The 19,979-nt window shown below is 44.9% G+C and overlaps 1 protein-coding gene across 4 annotated transcripts in view; it reads right to left on the bottom strand.

Annotated features, from left to right (window-relative positions):
- zeb2b (zinc finger E-box binding homeobox 2b) overlaps positions 1–19,979 on the bottom strand; it is a 443,989-nt gene that overhangs the window by 304,120 nt on the left and 119,890 nt on the right. For 3 of the 4 annotated variants that reach the window (XM_037091001.1, XM_037090998.1, XM_037091002.1), the window contains exon 5: positions 7,921–8,037. The exons of the other annotated variant lie outside the window; for it this stretch is intronic. The gene's annotated coding sequence lies outside the window, so the exon portion shown is untranslated. The remainder of the gene's footprint in view (positions 1–7,920; positions 8,038–19,979) is intronic. 4 annotated transcript variants of the gene reach the window in all.

Here is a 19,979-nt window from a genome sequence, read left to right as displayed (position 1 = left end):
AAACAGGTCAACGTGCACCCACAGAGTGCTCTGGGGAAGGCAAGGCGATAAGAGTTTATCGCGAGCGTATAAGTAGATACCGTTAATCCTCCTTCTGTGAGTGTTTCTACATGAAATAAATCTGTGACTGACAAACTGGAAAGATACCATTGTTTTAAAAGGTGGAGGGGTGCAAAAAGGGGGGGTGGAGGAGCGGCGGTTGTTGTCAGCAGATAAGCGTGGAGATAATCAATTCACGGCGGGCTGAGCGGTTTCTTCAGAGGATGCGGAGCAGAGCAGAGCGAGGCAGGTAGACGAGAGCCAGGCGGCGCTGTGCTTCAGCCGGTAAATGTTTAGCCCTTAATAATTAATCCCACAGACTTGCCAAAAGCAAGATTGATTATTCTATTAGAGGTGGGGATCAACAATGACCCGACTGTAGCTCTATTTCACACACCGTTTGAGTGGTGAGAATTACCAGCGCTGTAACACACACTGCTTTTATAAGACTAAGCCTCGATATGATCCTGAAACGCTGAGATATACCACACGCGACACTCGAAGCTGAGCTGCTCGTTACGATCAATAACACATTACGAGGAGAGAAGAGGCAGTTTGTTTGATTCATCTGGTGTTTGAGCAAAAGCACGACATCTTGAAAATACTAGAAATGTTCTAAATTAGAGCTGCAACGATTATTCATCGTCACATAAAACATTTTTCAAGCAGAGATGTCAAACATCTGCAGGTTGCAGCTTCTGAAATGTGAGGATTTGCTGCTTTTCCGCATCATTTGTGACAGTAAATGAAGAGTCCGACTGCTGGACGGACAAAAGAATCGATCTGAAGACGACTTTGCACGAGTTGGACGCAAAGGTATCAATCAAAACGCAACAAAAGACGTAAGTTGTGTCTTCTTGGGTTTCAACATTGTTGGAAACATTTGGGATAATGTCAGTACACAGCGCCACAATAGTTCTTATCATTTTCAGACAGCAAGAACAACAAAAGTAAAGCCCTAAGGAGGAGAAAGACTTTCTGTACACCTGCTTCTATCAGCTGATAACCACACAGTTGATGAATGAGCTCACGAGTTTGAGGGCATGAATGAAACAGCCGATGCCAATCAGTTAATACGAGGAGCGCAGCGTCACGCTTCACTGATGAATCACAAACCGAGATAGAGGTCTTGACTTTGGGTACCAGATCCTGAATCAGCGTCTCGGGGATCGGTCAGTGACGCCATGTGACGTGGGATCAAAACTGAGACACGTTCAAAGTATCAGACTCTGTCGGGTCTCTGCAGATTTGCTGGGAAACAAAAAGCTTCCATTCTGTACTTCCACCGATACGTCAGGACTCACATAATCGAGCACTTCATAACTGTTCTGCAGCCAAGTTAAGTTCCCACCCTCCTCCTCCAAAAAAAATAAATAAAAAATAAAAGACGACAACACGAAACCGAAAGCACCGAGGCGGTGCCGGGCTTTTATTTCTTCCTCTCTGCTTTATGAGAGGGAAAAGAGGAAAAGTCTCAGGAATTGTCCTTTGACTCCCTAAAACCTTCCTCATCCCATCCAGCTTCCCTCTTGAGCTCACACACACACACACACACACACACACACACACACACACACACACACACACACACACACACACACACACACACACAGGCAAAGCCACATATCAACAGGGTATCTAACCACTGGGAGGCAAGAGATCCACTGAGGTGTACATTAACATAAATAGCAAATCTGTTAGAGAGGGGAGTGTGTGTGTGTGTGTGTGTGTGTGTGTGTGTGTGTGTGTGTGTGTGTGTGTGTGTGTGTGTGTGTGTGTGTGTGTGTGTCAGAGGGGTGTAATGGGGTGGAGGGTGGAGGACAATGCATTCATTGTGTGCAGATGGAGGATGAGAGAGAGAGAGAGAGAAGTGTAGTGTAGCTCCATCTACAGGCCGAGGGATCTGACAGACACACACACACACACACACACACACACACACACACACACACACACAATGTCTCTCTCTCGCTCATGCACACACACACACACCCTCAAGTTGTCTTGACACACACGCTTCTTGTGCACTAACACACACTTCACATCCGTCCAACCCGCCCTCATTTGTTATGTTTCTCTCTCAAGCACACACACTTTTCTAAGCTTCACACACACACACACACACACACAGTTTCTACATCTCTCATTCATTTAAAAACACACACACACTCGTACATGAATCACACCTCTCTGCAGCTCTCACACACACACACACAGCTCCATTTCCACATCTTCTGAACTCTGTCGAGCGTTGTGTTAATGCAGATTACAGTTTACGGGAAAATAAAAAAAAAAAATAACACAACAACAACAACAGCATCGGCGAACATTACGGCGTCATCCTGCCTGCCTCTTGAGGTCCGTTAAGATCAGGTAACGCAATTAAAATCTAATTAAAACCACATTAAATTGCTTTTGAGGCGTCGTTGTTTGTGTCAGGCGGCAGACAGGATGTCTCTATTAGCGCGTTAGCACCAAACGCACGCGCTCGCAGAAACACACACCTCACGGAGAGGAAATAAAGCCTTTTATACTTTATCTTCTTAGGGGCACATTTGAGCTGATTTTTGACTACAAACGTTTAACAGGAATCATCTGGAGACGTGTTAGATGTCTGATAATGGTGACGTAAACTAAATGCGCAGATATCGGCTTGTTTAAAGGTCCACTGTGCAGGATTCAGGGGTGATGTCACGTTGCACCGCCATCTTTCTGCAGACAGACAACACTGGCACTGTGGAGCGCCTTTGTTAGACGAGGGGTGTTCAGTTGGTTGCTTGATGCCACTTTGTGACCTTTAACTCCCGAGGTTTATAACTCTAGGTAACTAAGTTGTATATTTAATATTTCTTTTGTTCAGAAATGGAAATTGAACCATGAATTCAAAGCATCATGTGATGTAGCGAAAACATATTTATCTCCTTCAGCTTCGAGCGACGGGCTCCAACAGTGAGTGACGACATCTGTTATTGTTTGTTATCCTGAAAGTGGGAAGTAAAAAAAAAAAAAAAAGGGCACAGTAGGATTTCCCCACGCAGCAGTTGGGAGTGCAACAATGGAAGAATCAAAACCAGGAGCCGATGTTAGTCATTTATTGTTTCTGGTGCTGATCGTCTGGTCGGATTTAGGCACCAAAACCACTTGGTGAGGGTTCAGAAAAGAGAATGTTTTGGCTTAAAGCAGCTGGAAAACGTCAAATATCCAGCGGTGCCGGGCTTACAAATGTTGTAACCCTGTCCTGAACAGCGGTCGGCGACCTGTAGACTGTTGGTTTATGTTGGGTAATGGTGGTTGAAAGGTAAGAGAAGAACACCAGGTCGCTGCTTTTAAACTCTGCGATCGTGGAGAGAGAGCATTAATATTCTGTCCTCCACGTCAGCTGTTGTCTCTCTACTGTAAGCGCGACATTAACCTTTCAGATCCTCCGTCTAACATTACAAATGTGATGCATAACTCAGCAGGACGTTAAAAGCATTTACAAAAAGCCCCCAGAACTCTGTTTCTCCTCCACCTTAACAACCATTTGGCCCGTTACAGGAAGTCCCACGTGAGGCCAGTTGGTCCTGCTCTGTCATCGCCTCAGCGACAGCGCTCTCACACACTTCCAGAAATTAGTGGCATTATGCACGACCGGGTAACAAGCCTTCAGTTCCCCTTCGCCTTGATTCAGCCCGAGAGGAAATTTACAGTGATAGCTGGGCTAAAAGGCTGACTAACAGGAGGGAGGAGAGGTCAGCAGGACCCAGAGTCTGGTCCACTTCCTGTTTTTTACATCCCTCTGTCTGGACCTGACAACACAACACTGAACTTGATCATTTAAAACCAGTAGAAACACTTTGAGCTGCTACCATCCTTCCTCAGTCTGAGCAACAGGTAAGTAAATGAAATGCACCGTTATCTTGAGTAAAATTGTTTTTTCTGAGTCTGAATATTGTTTGAGTGTAACTAAGTACACAACTCAACAACATGTCCAACAAGGACTGGTCCATTTCATCGCAAAATGATGAAAATGAGGTCGTAAGGTGAGCATCCATCTCTCTGCTCCAACTTCTACATAACATTAATGTGACATGTTATACATTTTGTTAAGTAAACCTTCTTTTTCCTGTTCTCCTCCTCCACAGAGGTCAATGGCAGCAAAAAAAAAAAAACCACAGCAGTAGCTCCTGGAGCCGTCAGAGAAATCAGCATTTTTCTTGCAGCAGATGCTTCAAACAGCAGCTCCTACTCGCTGTATCCGCCTGGATCCATGTCAGTCTCCAACATGCAACTGCATCTTACTGATTTTCTTGCTCCAATCAGTCGGATTCAGTGGATGGAGGAGCAAACCGCTCAGGTGCGATCGCGTCAGCTGCATCTTTGCCGCAGATGCGACGGCAGAAACCGAACCTGACATTGCAGAACTGAGAAGTAATTAGAGGCCGGGCCGCCGTGCTCCTTCGCCTGACACCAAATCAATGCAGTTTTTCCGCGTTATCAATTAAAGACGTGTAATTACAAGCGTGGAGAATTGCCTCTCACAAACAGTCGAGCCGGAGACGGCCCCCTTCGCCGCCGCCTCGCTCCGTAAGGGCGCCCCGATCCTCTGCACCTTGACCTCGACGCATCGAACGACAACCTGGAGCCACAACGACCGGCTTGTTTATGGATTTTATGGCGCTCGCTTCCAAACACCTGAGCGATAAACCCAGCGTAGCGTGCAGCACCGAAATGCCGTACACTTGGTAGCGAGCCAAAGTGCAAAATGTATTACTCAAGAGCCCAGCTCCCAATTGAAGCCAGCTGGGTTTGAACCATTAGCCGGTACAAGCAGAGACAACCTGGTTGCTGAGTGCGCCGACACTCCTGGGTAAATGAAACAGGGCTGTACACCGCTCCCTCCTCTCCTACCCAACATCCACCCCCTCCACCCCGCGGCCTCCCATCAGCACCTGGGAAAATGGATTTGAAACGAGGGCAGCTCCCCACCTCCCCCCCCCAAATGAGCAGATGGAGGCTTCCGCAACGATTATCACCACATTACCTGGGAGTCTGTTGACGAACAGGAACAATACAGGCGGCGCTAATAAACCCCAATCAAACATGACACCCCCGCTAATGTTGCTCACTTCTCCATCCCTACAAGGCAGAACTAGTCGCACTGATTCGTTTTTATCAAATGGCCCGGCTACAGCTGCGATCTCTACGAGCCGGGGAGAGTCAGCGGAGGTGATTTCTTTTCCGAGGCCTCGGCTTTGGGCTCAGGGTAAGATCGTAAAGTCATGCTACAGTCATTAGCGAGACATATACATCAGCGTTTTCCTCGTGGATCTTACTCTTGTCAGGTAGGAGCAGCACTCAGACACTCATACGGTTCTGCAGCTTCCCTGTAAGATGCGAGATGACACGGGCCAAAATACACGACACTTGTTATATAATGTCGTTGCTCTTTTGAGCATCCTCCCCCAACTTCACACTCCTTTTCCTCTATCTCCTTTTGTTTCAGTGTTAGTGCTTGGTTTCCCCCCTCAGGGAGTCTGGCACTCTCTCTCTGTCTCTCATACCTTTATTTTTTCTTAAACCCAAAAAAAGCCCAACTGTAACAACAGTGGTCTCTGAAGAACCTGGGGATTCCAGACGACTGACCTCAGAGCTGTTCGTCCACCGCTGAGATACAAATATTTACCCCTATCGCGTTCGGCTCAGCTCCGAGAGCCGCCCTGCCACGAGAGAAACACCCCTGCCTGGGCCCGAACGGTCCTGGAAAACAAATAAAACTCAGCCTCATTTTGTCTCCTTCCGCCTCTTAAACAAACCTGCAGACACACGTCAACGCACGACTGAGTGACGAAGACAGAAAGCTCTCGTCATTCTCAACTTTTCCGCTGTACTATAATAAATACAGTTAGCTCTCGTAAATGTACTTATTTGAGCCTGAACGTGATCTTTTCTGAAACTTAACCAAGTAGTTTTGGTCCCTAAATGACGACGAAGTTGGCACCATCGTCTAATTTGGGGTCCTCGATGTGAGAGCTACTGATCGAGAAGCCATGACGTGGTGGGTTTACAGCCAATGTGACTCAGAGCAGCAGAAAACAGATTCTGACCGGACTTCCTTCTTCTCTGTAAACCCGTTAACAAGACACCACCCACTGAGATTTAACTAAACCAATAACACTTTTTTAGACCACCGAGAAATGTTCCTTTTTACTGCAGCGCCGGTGTGCAACTGAGCCGCCTAATCTTAAAAGTAGAGGAAGTTAAGTGTTCATTTACGGCGTAATTGACGAATGAACTAATGCGGCTCCTCGTGTACAGTCGAGTACTTTAAATTCTGCGCCGATGATTGAGTTTTTATTGCTCTATAACGAGGTATTGACTCCCTGTCTGGTCTTATTAGCTTATGTTTCCCAGGTGGTGTGTGTGCTGTGATTGTACGTGTTTTATCGTAACGCGTTAAAACATCTCTGCACAACAAAAAACTTGATTTGATCTTCTGTCTGAATCAAACACCAGAGGTGTTGTTTTCATCCCCTTGTACTGAGATTCTTTTTCTTGTTTCTTAAAAGAAAAAAAAAAAAAAAAAGGATGGATGTGCCGTCTGTGTTGCTCGGATCACAGAGAAGGAGGGGGGAAAAAAAGATTATATTTCTCAGATCTGGGTGAATTGGATAAATCAGTGTGCTCTGTAAAAACACCACTAAGGGTCTGAAAAAGCCTGAGTACACAATATATTCCTTTTCAAAGCACCCGCTGCAGTAGTTTGTGTTTGACACTGATCAAGCATAATCATCAGCCGATCAGGGCTTCTGTGTGTGTGTGTGTGTGTGTGTGTGTGTGTGTGTGTGTGTGTGTGTGTGTGTGTGGGTAGAGAGCACACACTGACACACAAAGAGGCATCTCCCTCTCTATCTTCCCACTGCAAGCAGCGCTAACCACTCCAGGGAGCTGGAGACTCAATTAATGACATACATACAGCACTTGCAAGATGTCAGGGAGAAAGAAACACAACTGCACACATGCACATTAAAGGCCATTCCATACAGTACATCTGTGTGTGTCTGTGTGTGTGTGTGTGTGTGTGTGTGTGTGCAGCTCTTGTACCCTCATGCATACAGTACAGTATGTAGGCTAAGGCCCGTCCTCTGGGACGCTCCGGATGTTGCTCTGCATTATCTAAACGCACTGGAACCTGTTTTGAACTCGACGCTGTTCCTATACGTTAAAATTCGATCGCGAACTCCGACCGCAGCTGATCAGACAAGCAGGAAAATGTCGACTCTTGGGAGTTACGAGGATTCAAATTCACTGTGGATTGTTTTAAGATTTGACTATAAGGAAAAACATGAGTGTCTGTTCTGTAACATTTCCACGACACCCATCGTTGGGAGTCAAAGGGGAGATTTCAGATCTGTTTCTGCAGATCATTTGCAGAAAGATGCGCACATTTCTGATGGAGGAGATTTATTTTGATTTCGTTTGTCATAAAAACTGTTCTGATAGACGGTGCCTCAGTTTCTTGGTTAAGTCCTGCAGATTAGATGAAAAAGACTCTTAGCTGTCGTTTCTTACTCAGATGTCCAAAATTATTTATATTTGTGTCTATATTGTTAAAAAATTCATGAATTTCTGAGATAATAGCCCTGTTTCATTGTGCTCTTTTTGTTCGTACTAGTGTTTATTCCTGCCTTTGTTCCGTATGTGTGTGAATATCTTGTGCATTTGTATATTTTTGATAAGCGCTAGAACAACTTGAACAAGACGTATCTTTTTTTCTCACTGTACTACGAGGCAAAAAAAACTTTGCTTCTATAAAAGAAGGTGTCCCTTTTTTTCTCTAACATCTCTTTTTGGGAGTCTTCATTTCACACCTCTGTGCTCCTCCACACACCGAGGCCTCACCTCTCCTCGCTCCGTCCTCCCGGCTTAGGCACGGTCGGCTGCAGTCGAGGGGTCGCCCACTTGGAGGAAGACGGTGGCTGCTCACAGATCTGGGGGTCAGAGGTCATTCCTGTTCTCCTGGCAAAAAGGTGAGAGGACCAGAGCACGGGTCAGCGGTGCTGAAATCTCATTTAAGAGACTGACCCCCGAGGGCCCGGCTCGAGCCGGTCCGGCGCTCGGAGATGTCGTCACCGGGGAGGGGGATGATGTATAGGCTCGGGCTGAGAGAGGAGCCCGAACGCAACACACACAAACACCTCTGTGGACACGGAGCTTTCGGAGCATGTCAGCGTGGTAACACATCTTTCACCAGATAAGATGAAACTTTAAATGAGCCTCGTGTGCAAACGGGGACGACAGGACAGCAAATAATAACAGAGGCACAAACGAAAACGAGGACACAGATAAGATACGGTACCGGGTCAGAATCATACGCCGCAGATGTTAAGTAGAAATGTTTGGGTCGCAGTACAGCTTATTATCAGAGAAGAGAGAGGAAAATACATCACTCAACATTACACACACTGTATCATTTTGCCATTTCCACTAAAATAAAGAGAGACCTCCTGCACAGAGTCACTCACTCTCAGCGTTTCACCTGATGTAAGATGGCAGATCGCAGACGCAAAATTGCGATGCGTCGCTGTGATAAGTGTCAGGTGGCAGGCTAGATGAGCTCATTGTGTCACTTCTCGGCTCTTGGTCGAGCGCCAAGCATCGGGAATCAGCGCGAGTGGAGAGTGTGTGTGTGTGTGTGTGTGTGTGTGTGTGTGTGTTTTGCACCGTCTTTCAGAGGACTGATGGACTTGACGAGTGAGGATACACAGGTAATGTCATCTTTTTCACCTCTCTCCTCATCTCCCGTCTTCTTTTCCGTCAGTCTCATGCACCGGGGCTAACACATGGTCTCGTACACGCCATTTGTGTTACTTGTCTTGAATTATTGCGAGTGGCTCGGGCGCCGCGGCGAACAGACGGGGAACAAAGACAGTGGAATGAACCCCTCATTGATCTCCGTATTGAGAACATCTGCCCCTGAACCTGAGGGGGGAGGTTGGGAGACTCGGAGGAGTCGTGGGAAGTTGCGGTGCATACCAAGCAGCGCGGCTCAGGTGAAGAGTTGTTTAATTGAGGAGTTGATTTGCAAAAGCAACATGAACTCCTTTAAGCATCAGAGAGGCTTCACAGTAAATGTGATAACCTGTCAGAACCATTAGATTACCTGCAATAACACGCGTCGAGATCTGCGAGGTGAGATTAATGCACGTTCTACAAATACTGTGTGTTTGCTTATTCAAGTTAATGAGTTCATCAGTGTTAGAAGCCTTAATAAACACGTGGACTGCCAGATCACAAGACATTTAAAGGCACGTATGAGAAACTTATGAGAAAGTTTAGCTAAAGACGGTTAATAAAAGCAGGATGAGTTCATAATTACAGTTAATTTCTGGGGATTTTATCCCCGAAACAAGTGTTGCTAATGGCTGAAATTGATGGTTTTGGATTAAGAGAAGCGGACTTTGAGATGATTGCGTCTTTTTGGGCCATCTGACCCGACCAGCCGGACCGCTCCAGGGAGGAGGAGAGTCCAAATAAGAGCCATGGACCAGGTTCAGGACTACAGCTGGAGGACGAGAGGCGAGAGGACTCTGTGTTTACAACATTGATGCTCTGTCAAACTTTTAATAATCAGTTGTTGCAAATTCATCTTGTTTATGTATATATGTGTAGAAATCTCTGTATATCTGTTCCATGTTTGTGATATCTGAAGTAGATCTTGGTGTCAGTACCTGAGACTTAAACACAAACTTCTCAGATTTGCCTTTTTTGACAGTTATACTATAAAAAGAAGTTCCTGCAGGAGACGTGGAGTGATTTGTCTCTGCAGGCCAGAATCCGACGCAGCCACAACAAAGGCCGAGGCTTCGAGCGTGAACCGCTTTAACATTTGCAGATTTTTTCGTGGCCAGAAATTCACGAACCACTTCGCCAGACTAGATGTATCCAAGCAACGGGGTCACACCCTATCTTCGGAGGCTGTCAAAAGTTATTCTGGGAGACGCAGGAAAAACAAGCAAGGCTCAATTAGACGAGGCAGTTTTGAGGGAAAGCCGGGTTCACCAGAGATGTAAAGTTAAACCACTTCATCAGAGAATAACTCCTGGAATGCATTGAAATCACAGATTGATGATATCTAGGAGGGTAACTGTATCCAAGGGAGGGGTTTTCTTTTAACTGCCAGCTGCCGGAGGTTTTCGCGGTGCAGCTGTTATTAAATAAATGTCTCATCTTAAGCTCTGTATCAGGACGGCGAGGAGATCAAACGGCGGAGGCCCGTTTGAAACCTGCCGTAATTATAAGAGGAGTTCAGGATATTTCATACTGCATTGTAATCCTGACGCTGTATCCGTTTCAAACGCTCTGACGGGGCCTGACAGCTTCCCTTTACGTCCCGCCGCTGGACGGGGAGCACGTGCAGCCCGAGCGGCGGGCCACATGTGGAGCTGATTATGAAGGGTTGAGTGTTTACGGTGGGCCCAGATGTTGGGTGTTTAACATGGCACGGGCCGGGCGGCGAGGTTTGACAGCTCGCGGTTCGGCTCGACCTACACTTTGGTTGTCGGGCCGCTGAGACAAAATGTCAAACACGCAGATAAGGGCCAAGTAAATGTGATTACAGCAATTCGGCGTTCTCCGGTGCCCGGCCAATCTGTCCAACGTCGGTCAACACCTCTCCTGTGTTTGGAGGGAAAGATCCAAGGCTGCGGGGGCTTCCTGAAAACCACCCACTGTTCCCAGTAAAAATGGATGGATGGATGAATAAATACATGACTAATATTATGACCAGGAGGGAGGGACGACGAGCCATACGACACTGATTAGCTTGTCGAGTAGCGGTAGGTGAAAGAAAGAAGGAGGCTGCCAGGAGGCGAGGAAGGATGGAAGGATGGAAGGAAAATAATTCGCAGCGATGAATGAATGAATTGATAAGAAGACAAAACAAATGGAACAGAATCGTCTGTTTGGTTATTCACAGATTAGCTTGGCTGTAAATGAATGAAGGGGCGTAAGTGAATGAAAGAAGTTAGCAGTGGCTGTAATGGTACAAGTCCAACCATGATGTTCTAATCACTGTGAAGTTAAAATAAAGACAGATGCGGTCACTCCATGGCTTCTTTTCTGCGTAAAATGTCTTCAGAAACATGTTTCACTGAGATGTTATCATGATGTAAGAGAAGGTTTCCAAACCAGCCACCATGTTGGTCTGGTTTGGTCTGGGTGTTGAGGAAGCACCGCAAGGCCTCGGGTCCTACAACGCCCCTGTGGATCTGTACGATAAGAGTAGAAGTGGTAGAAATCCACACTTCTCCATCTCTGTCTTATTTTCAGAAGCTGCTTCTTCTCTTCTTCTCTCGGAAACAAGAAAAATGTGAACAAATCTTCATTGTCTGCTTCAGGGAAAACAGCCGAACAATCAGAACTTACTCAGAAAAGTAAAACTTAAAAACTGTAATAATTCGAAGCTTTTGTCTGATCTCGCAGTTTCGAAAACATTGGCAAACCAACCAAAAGGGAAGCAGAATAATCTACTGAGGGCAAGAAAGGAAGGAAGAACTAAACAATGAAACACATCACTAAAACAAGGTGTCTCAGTTTAATATAGATTATATGAAATGATGTTATGATTTAACACAGGTGACCCCAGAAGGAATCAAACCATCAGCTCGGTGTCTGTGGGACGTACAGTAGGAGAAGCCCTCCCTGTGTTCATCAAGGTAAGTTAAAAATAAAGAGCAGATAACCCTGAGTATCTGCAGCCTCCAGGGCGATCACACATTTCAAAATATGCTGCTGTCAATTTAATATTCCTGGCCTGTGGGGGAGTGAGAGATCAGGTGACCGGGGTATAAATAGGCCAGTCCGCCATCAGTTCATCTCAGCCGACTCCTTGACGGGATCAGAGTGACTGAAGACTGACTCTGATGTCACAGGAAATCAGGACAGTTGTCGCTGAGGGACCTTCCGAGTCGGCGGTGAGCGTCGGTGCGTCCCCGAGACACGGACGAGGGGAGAGGATGAGGTTTGCATCTGTTTCCTCTGAAGTGATGGAGGAGGAGGGGAGGGGGGTCGCACCGGGAGGGAGGAGGGGTCGACCGGGCCGGCGGGGTCCGGAGGTGAAGGGAGAAAAACGCAGGAAATGCAAAAAGGTTCAAGGCGAGCTGATGGGATGCAAAGCGAGTTGGCAGCAGTTTCATTGATGCCGCTCGAGGCGGTGCATACCTGAACAGATGTAACTGTCAAGGCTCACGTATACATGAATGTTTCTGCAGGGTAAATAAACACAAGTACGCATCAATCTACAGGAAACACTGAATCCCCGAAGAAGACTTTTAGCATCTAGGTAAACAACTACAGTAGCTCCCTCTTAATTCAGTTTTAACCTGTTTTAACGAGGCGCACTTGAGTAAAAAACACGTTCTGGGTGTTGAGCCTGAGGAAATATTTTGTAGGAGGGGGAGGCAGAGAAACACCGTCGGCGCCGGAGGATACCTCGTCTGTCGAGGTGCTTCAAAGCAAATACTCATCCGGGAGCTGAGACACTGATAAAAGACGTTACGTTCTGACGCGTAATACCTTTTAAATGTGCGCAATTAACATGCGAGGAAACTTCAAGCAGTCAGTGTTTCTCCCACAGACTCTGAAACAGCATCAACATCACTGAGGGGCAGTGAGCGTCTCCAGTGGAGGCAACTGCTATTGAAATTCATTTATCAGCTCCTTTGCTGCAGGCTTTAAAAAGGCCGACCTCTGAGGGTTTAAAGTAAAAGGAGATCGTCAACACAACATCCTGAACGTAAATATAATATAATAAATATATGTAATAAAAAGCAAGCGCTCACAGCAAGGCAATCTGTGAAAAGTTGAGCCGCACAATTCGTTGTCTTTCCTACTTTTTGAGACAACGTTTTGAATTAAATTAAACCTTTTTCCGTGTTTTTCTCTAGGTTTGCAGAAGTGCACGTCTTTGTCCGCAGGTTTTTGGGGTCCAACCCAAAGTAAAAGTAAAAAAATTGCAATTTCATGTCATTATGGACCATTTATCTGAACATATTGGTGTAGAATCGGACTAAAACAAATTAATTTAGTTTATTTTGATGCTCTACAAATGGATTTTGACATTATTTCGGTGTAGTTGGTCACACAAATGAGCTTCCTGGGTACTACTGTACTTGTGGTATGGAAAACCCATGTTTTTGCATTATGATATCATGCAAAAGAAAATGTTTTGACGGTTCTCATAAAAGATGCACAGCAACACCATGTATACATACATCCGCAGCCTTATCAATTCACAAAACATCTCCGAGTACTCCCTCACACATTGTTAATATCTCTTTAGATAAAGAACATTTAACAGCTCGTGGAGGAGACGCACTTACAAAAATAACTTATTCATAAGGATGACAAAACACCGTCATGCTACTTTTTTTTTTTCTTTTTTTTTTTTTTAAACCTAACCCACACCAAAGTAATCTTTAAATCCCCGCTGGGATTAATACAGTATTGCAGCTATCCAGCTATCTGTCAGGATAATGTTCGTCTAAAACACTGATCACGGCTTCAGCTGCTGGAAGTTGGGTTTTCCATTTTTGGCAGAGCGCTGAGACGGAGAAGGGTTAGAGACGAGCAGGTGCACCTGCTATCCACCAAATTACTGAGGCAATGTGCAACAACTTAAGTGCTAATTTAGGGCAACAGCAGCCATTCCTGCTTCCTACTGCTGTTTCACACAATCAGCAGGTCTGCTTTAAATGATCCCGGTTTCCTAAACATCACAAACAACTTTATGTTTCCCTTCTAAAGGCAGACCTCGGTGGATGTTACATTCTCCTTTTCTTTATTTTCCCGCAGCTTGCCTTATAAAATTCTTAGTGCTTTCTCCATTATGCCATTCTCCTGGAATCCCTGGGAAATTCAACGCACCCTTTATAATTACTGCACCAACTGCCGGCTGACAAGACTCATTTGCCTTTGCTGGAAGAGGTTGTCTCTTTCCTTAAGTACCTCTGTTGTGCTGATGCCCTCCCCCCTTGTCACTACAAATTCCCATCTTTACCTACGCAGCCGGTGGCGCCTTCAAATATGGATACACGGCATGCTTAAGGAGAGCGCTGTCAAGATAAACAGGGATAGCGACGCTCAAAGGGGGCTAGATTTCCTTGCAGATTTCCAGTGTTGGAATTAATGCCGTATGAGTGAGCAGAGCTGGGGAAAAAAAACAGGTTTGCTCTGTGATAGGTAGGCCCATTTCTTCTAAGAATAACTTAGAGGTGAGTTTGTGAGGGATATTTTTTTTTGTTTTGATGTGCACATTGTGGAAAACATGTGAGTCCACATGTTCAAGGAGCTCCCCGGTGGAGGTTGATACTCGCCGCGTGGGATATGATTTAGGTACGACTACATCTGTCACGATCATTACACCATATTTCATGTGTTAAATGTTCAATCTGTGATCCAGATGTAGACAAAAAAAAATGGCTTGAGAAACTCTGGAGGGAAACTCCAAACAAGATCTACTACATTTTTTTGAATGTTTTTGGTGTTTCGGTACGGTAATAAAAAACCAGGAATGTATTTTTACTGATGACACAATGATGAAAAACACATAAACTCAACAATAGTGGGCGTGATTTATCGGTCTGACTCACTGCGGACGATTTATTTGATGCTGTGAGTTTCACGTCACACCAGAAGAAGCCACATTATGAAGAATACTACTGTAATTTTAAAGGTGAATTACGTAGATTCACAGCAGGATACTATAGTTATTTCACACTGATACATAAAGAGATACTAGTAGTATACCTTGTTTTACATTTACCTATGACATAATACTGTGATAATATGTAGTTATTGTAAATATGCACATTTACAGTAAATTCAGCGTAATATTACAGCAAACTAATGTTTTTAATTTAACCAAACAATTGTACCTTGTTTACAAATGTTAGCATGTTGTTAGCCTTCTGGCATATTAGCATGTGGACCTTGTTGTCGCACTACAATACACCCTAATAACAGTATTTACGTGGAATGTGTGGAATTTTATTCATCTATTTTTACAGTCGCTTTGGAATGACACTTCAATTCAAATTGCTAGCCTCTTACTGTAATATTCCTCAATACCCATCATGCTTTGCACAAGCATAATAACAGCACATCACTGTCAGAATATACGGTTGAAACCTGGCGTTTGCAAGTGAAATGCTGTTGAAGTTGTGACCTGAAACACCAGTATTATTGCTTCAAGTGCTTGGCAATCTGTTTGTGCCGTCTGCATGTTGGAGCATGTTATGGCCACCTGGGATGGACACTCAGCTGATGGCTCATACATTAAGGATGAGGGCGCTGGCTGCAAACAGGGGCGACATGTCGCGGCTATCAGAGGAGAAAACAAAGCTTTTTGTTTGGTTGGTCTCGGTTGTTCCATGTGTGGTTACGGTCAACTGTTGAGGAACATGATGCAAGAGATTATCAATATTGCAGGCGGCAACAAGAGCGATGTTTCCAGGATATAAAACAGTTAAATATTCAGTTTATTTACACGCCGACTGATCTCAAAGGAAATAAATCTAATAAATGCCGAGTGACACAAAGAAACAGGCCTCACGTGATGCTCGTGTGCTTCAAAACTGACCAGAAAACTGCAACATTAGGTGTTTTAGCAGAGAGAAATAACATCGTCTTGTGAATAAATGTGTCTTTTGCGTGTTTCTAATTGAATGTGGGCTTTTCTGAACATTTAACTCCTGAAACAGTGACATTTAGTGTCCTGAGGTTTCTGACTGACTGACGATTTAATGCATCTGGATGATGACTCTGCTCCGCTGGGTTGTTGTCCCTTCTGTCTCCTCCATGTTCCTCATTCCACATGACAGATGGCTCGAACAGACAGGTAGCCGGTATGAATACAACATCAGAATATGTAATGTCTTTGTGAAGGCCTCTGCCCATCCCTGTTGACGGCGATCCCCCAGCACCACGATAAAGAGGATGTCTTCCTGTCCGAATGTCTCCTCTGTTAACGTCGTCGCCGTCTGTCTCGGCGAAGCGAGCACATGGTTCATGCATAAATCAGCAGCACGGTGATCCCAGGTTGTCCCCTGATGCACCGCCTCTGGTGATCTGGCTACCGGAGCCCGTGCCATTACGCCGGCGCGTCGAGCCAGTCACGGCTAAACAAATATGAAACTGTGCCACTTTGTGTCACAAATTTTTACATTCAACAGAGGTCACGTGAAGAGCGAGGGAAACCTTTTTCGCCCATCTGTGAGCTAAAACGTTAAAAAGGTGGGCGAGCCTCATGGGAAGACAGCAGAGAGAGAGAGAGGGGGGTGGTGGTGAGGATGTAAGCCATTACAGCTGTGCATATCACACAGCTATCTAAGATGCATGATCCCTGTGGCCACCTCAAATATGTACACTTACCTGTGTATCCCAAACGCAAAATCACAAGATGTGACTCTAATCTATTAAACATGATGCTTTTGACAGGAGTCGCAGGACAAAGTGGGGCTGTCGCATGATGTAGTGGCAGCCGAGGTCATGCATTCATGCATTCAGCTTACAGTACATTGTCCCTGCGTACAGCTCTTCAGAAAGACAGAAGCACATGACACAAGATCTAACTATAGAGCAAGGAATCTCTGTCCATCTGCCCGTCTGTCTGTCTGCACGTTATTCGTATGTTTCGTATCTATAAATTGTGATTAAACAGCGCTGTAGCTTCATGGCTCGGCAGAAGTGAAGGAGAGATTTTAGGTTTCTGTCAACAGTAGCATGCTAGCTAACATTAGCCTCAGGGGCTAGAATGCTCCGGGATGCCTCTCTCATTGGTTGTTGTGGTCTGGCTTGGAAAGCACCGATATAATCGTCTTGATTTTAAATCGATTAAATACAAGCGGCCCCGATGAGTCTGTAAGAAAGTTTATAATCCGTCATATTACCAGATACTCTGCGCAAAACATCGGTACCGATCAAGGACCCAGACCAGATTGATGAATCAGGATTTATTCAGCCCTAAACTTCTTTCTTGAGAGCGACCCAATCGGCAGAACAAACGTCAGCCAAGAATGGTTTTGAGAAACCATAAACAAGTTCCCGCTGTCCATTCCTTTACATATCAGCTTTGTGTTTGTTTGGGTTGAGTTTGGCTTAAAAAAAAACTCTTTTGGTTCCACAAGCATGGCTGAAAAGGTCTGCAGGCTTTGCACAAATGTGAAGATGGTATGTAGCCAATGTCACTTGAAACTTGGACATATCTGTTGTTTTGCAGAAACATGAGTTGCTAACATCCTGGAGAAAGTGAGAATACCTTGACTCAGGACTTATTTCCACAGCATCAGGTATTAATCCAAACCTTCAGCGTCCATCAGCAAACCGCTGGTCCGGTCATCTTTACAAACTTTTTACACCAACTACAGTCTATTTGTCTGTAAATGAATCAGGCATGCAGCAGCACTGAGTGGGTTTTCTCCACTGATCACATCTGTACTGGTAAATCAGAAACTGGGTCAACTTTGAACTCGAGTCGTCGATCGCCGTGAGGCAAACAAACACTAATATAAAGAAGAATATATGAATATGTTTGCAGGAGAATAATTTGTTTAGTTTCTTTAGACCTTATTTTGACTTACCCTATATCAGTCTGACACTACATAAATGTAAATATACAATATGAATTCAGATCATAAATTATTTAATATTGGCGTAGAACTGCTCTGGGAGACGTATTTACATACTTTGCAAAAATGCAGCAGAACATCTCATAAAGCTTAAAGCTCAAACTGAGATAGTGTTGGTTGAGACTGCCGTCACAGTCGAGTTTATGAAACTCATCATCGTAAAAATGGTCAAATCAATTTACAAGACACAGCAAATTAATATAAAGCATCCACAAAGCAGTGCATATATTATATTATATAAATAAATAAAAGGAAGCCGGCTTAGATTATCTGTATTTCAGATTTTCAAACCCTCGTGTCGACAGCAACAGTCAGACATTAAAGCATGTTTAATTGTAACTTCAAGAAAAATCTAACTAAAAACCAGAGATCCATAACACCATGACATCTTGAACACATCAGAGTTTAAGAACTACATTTTTTATGATCTGCACACAGAAAATGTTGAGTGCTGGTTGAACAAATCCAAGAAAAAACTCTCGAGTTACTGTAGTTTGAAAACAAAAGACGTAGTTTGGTGACGTCATCAAGTAACAGCCGCCACTCCAAACATCAACTACAGCAGCCTAATTCATGGTCCTAGTTTTGCCAAGCTGTGCAAACTGTTTGTCTGCAAGCGTTGCATATCACATATTATTGATGCTTCTAGGAAAACATGTTTTCCTAGAAGTTAAAGCGCTAGTCGACCACATGAAACACATCTTCACCTTGAAGAAAATTTCACTGGGTTTGAATCTTTGTATACAACCAGACAACATGTCTGCAGCTGCATGATGCTTGTACGTCATCTATGAATTCTTAGAATATCGGGATTTCTCTTGCGTCTGATTATCCGAGGCTGTGCAGGTAATAAGTCCAAAGACTTTTGCTTGTTTTAGTGTTTATCGCATCTTTATTCCGTCTCGTCTGTGTGCCGCCCGCCACAGGTCTTCCAGGTTAAGATTGAGGCATCCAGAGCGCCTGACGAGGCCTTTTTTGCTCCTGCGTACGTCCCCGCTGGGAAATCCAGCAGCTGATGAATGTAGAATTGGTTCCAAGCGTGTCTAGTGATTATTTAGACCTGAACCTGTCCTCTAATAAGCATTCTGCATCACGCCTCGGTCGGCATAAACCTCCTTTCGCCCGCATCTCGACTACATCAGGCTGTTAATTGGTTTATTTTCTCCGGCAGATGAAACTCTTCTTTCTCAGGGCGGCGGAGGCAATGAGTACAAGGAGCATCGGTGAAGAAAGGGGTTGGAGGGTGGAGGGAGGTGGGGAGAAGTCACTTCTGATGATATTACATTTTAATTATTTCTGTAAATACAGGAGGCCGGGGCTCCTGGGCGAACCTGTCAGTCGATTTTTCATTTCACGTGCGGATGTAAGGTGTCTCGGTCCAGCCAGCCGTCTCGCTCAGACGCTGGCGTTCCAGCGGCGGCCATGCGGGAATAACACCACCCTCCCCTCCATCACCACCACCTCCTCCAACACACACGCGTGCACACAACCACACACCCCTCTTCTTTCATCTTGTTAATGGACATTCCTCCACAAACGTCTGCGAGTCTACCTGACTGCAATCCTTTAAAGTTTAATTCACTCTACATTTAGCCCCGGTCATAAATACCATATTAGGTAGCAGCAGCATGTTTTATGTGCTCCCTATGGTCGTGCTTTTGTTTTAATGAAGCCATTTGCAACTTATGAGAGGAGGGGAAAAAAAGGAGAGAAAGTCGCATATTAGATGGGATAGATCAGTCAAACCTATTCCCACATTGTGTTTTATACATGGGCTGGAATAAAATGAGGCGCACGCCCATCCGCCCCGGCGAGGAGGCAGCGCCGTGTTTTGACAACTTTGTTCAGTTCTGGCTGATTTAAGGACGTCTCTTTACAGTCAGAGTGACTGCTGGTTTACTGCAAATCATTGACTTAATCACATTATTCACCTGCTGCTATAAATTCACAGGGATTTGTCTCGGTGACGTCGGCGTGCTTATGTAAAATAAACCAGCGCTGTATGGAGCAGCTCCCCCGAATATGGACACTCGCACTGAATATCACAACAGTTCTGCCAATATATAATACAAACAGTACTACATATACATGACTGCATATACGCAGACGTGATTCAGCAGCCGACGGTGACTTTAACGATGTGTCATTGCCTTCAAACGCATTAAAATTGCAAGCACGGTGTACAACAGAGCTCCTAACTTCCCGTCTTGGTCAACTTTCCAATCTTTTTCTCAATTAACTGATTAAATATCAAAAGAATGTTCAATCACTTTA

This window comes from Acanthopagrus latus, chromosome 24 (genome assembly GCF_904848185.1).
Source record: "Acanthopagrus latus isolate v.2019 chromosome 24, fAcaLat1.1, whole genome shotgun sequence".
NCBI classification, from domain to species: domain Eukaryota; kingdom Metazoa; phylum Chordata; class Actinopteri; order Spariformes; family Sparidae; genus Acanthopagrus; species Acanthopagrus latus.
This window is presented reverse-complemented; position numbering and strand designations above follow the sequence as displayed.